This window comes from Seriola aureovittata, chromosome 18, assembly GCF_021018895.1.
Source record: "Seriola aureovittata isolate HTS-2021-v1 ecotype China chromosome 18, ASM2101889v1, whole genome shotgun sequence".
Classification (NCBI taxonomy): Eukaryota; Metazoa; Chordata; class Actinopteri; order Carangiformes; family Carangidae; genus Seriola; species Seriola aureovittata.
The window spans coordinates 3,250,668-3,252,658 of NC_079381.1; positions in this window are offsets into that span (position 1 = coordinate 3,250,668).

The following is a 1,991-nucleotide window of genomic DNA, read 5'->3' on the forward strand; positions in this document are numbered from 1 at the left end:
AACTGCTCCATTGCTCTCATACACTTTTTACAGTTTGTGATTGGTCTGCTCAAAATGTTTTTATTACTGATAGTGGAACAATGGCATCACATCCTTTAACAGGGTTTTTTTTTCTGTAGCACACATTTTGACTTGTGATTGGAGGAAAAGCAGGTGTGTGTAATAACATTAAGGATGACTCTGTTTGTTCATGACAGTGTGACAGTGAGTCAGCATGAACAACGCCTGGACCCTGAAACTGATGAAGCAGCTAAAGGGAGTTCAGCTATCATTACTTTGATATTAGTTTTTCCTCCTGTGCAAAAGGCCGATCTGGTAGAAAGGAACCTCGCAGCGCGTTTGTGATGGACAGGATCTGATTGCTAATATTAATAATGGCTGTTTTCTGCTTGTTTACAGGCTTCGCTGACTCACTCTAAATAGAGCGTGGCTCATTGTTAATGTTATTGCTTACACCTGTTCTTTTCCTACACAGACAGGTCTGCTCTTAGAAATGTTTATACCTCTCAGGCAATTACTGTAATTGTGTTTCTGTGGCCCAACTGCAAATAAGTGCTGCTCAGGACTCATACCTATACACATTTCCAAAGGGAAGACTTGTGATATTCCCATTTTGTTCAACAGCACATTTTCTCCATCACCTACTGCCTGTACAGTCAGTAGAAAACACCGCACCTATTACAATTTCTGTCATCAGTGGCTTTCTGCATCACCTGGAAACTATAGGACTGACTGGTAAGTTTGGGACTACTGCTGCTGTTGGTCTGTGTGTGTGTGTGTGTGTGTGTGTGTGTGTTAGGTTCAGGCCTTAAGACCAGTAGAAAGGTCACTGTTGAAATGCCAGCTGCCGTGGCAACCTGTCTGTCTGCCTGACGTCTCCACTGAGCCTCCTGTTGTCTGTCTGTTTGTGTTTTGGGGCGAACGTGTGAAATAATTGTGTGAAATGATTGACATGAAGGAAACCTTCAGTGGTGGGGAACATGTGTTTCTTCACCTCTGACTGGAGTGACCGAATCCTTTAGACATCCAGACACAATCCTACAGCAGGAGGTGATGCCATGTTGAATCCCTCGCTTACATCTGTAATCATATAATGCTGAGGTGAATTATGGTCCGTGCATTAGAGTGGCTTTACCGCTGTTAACCAAACTTAAAATGGGAAACGAACCCATTGTTTCAGTGGTTGGAATATTTCTTTTACCTTTTTGCTGAGAGGTCACTGTGGCTGCGTCCCACTAAGGTGTTGCCCTTTGTAGACCTCAAAGGCAAAAAACTTTTTCGCAAAAAACTTGATGTTTTAAGGTCCTTGGTTTTAATAGTTTTTCTACCGTTAACTGTTGAACTGAGCTGAAACCCAGCACTTACATTTGTAAGTGTAATCCGCAGGGTCTCTGTTGGTGTATTTTGCCGCCGTATTATTTGCATTATTGGCACGCAATGAATCTTGGGATAGGTTGGGCCACGAAGGATCCACCGTTGGAGCCTTTGATGACCAGGAACAGAAGGCCACCTCTCTAGCTCAAGTTGCGCTGCTGTGATGCAACTGGTCTTCAGATTCAGCCTCTGAAGGATGCAGACCCTGAATTGGGACACAGCTCGTATGTCTTTTAAGTATAATTCTGTATCCCTCTGGTCAACTTCATGTACATTTGGGTTAGACCAGTGCTGAAGTCTTAACTAAAGATGATAAAAATGAACTAATTATTGGAATAATGAACAAAAGGGTCATTAAACTTAAATAACTGCTAGATATCCCATACAAGAATCAGATCTATTGCCATATGTGTAAACTACATGTATACTATATATATATAAATGTGTGTCAGTCACCAATATCTAATACAATTTTACAGACATTGTTATAACAATCAACACTTATTTACAGTATTTGGACAGTTACACATTTTCTATTCTTCAGTCTTTATTCTTCAATTTGAAATAGAAGTCTCAGCTTTAATTTTGAGGTTTACATCAATATAGAAAGAACTGTG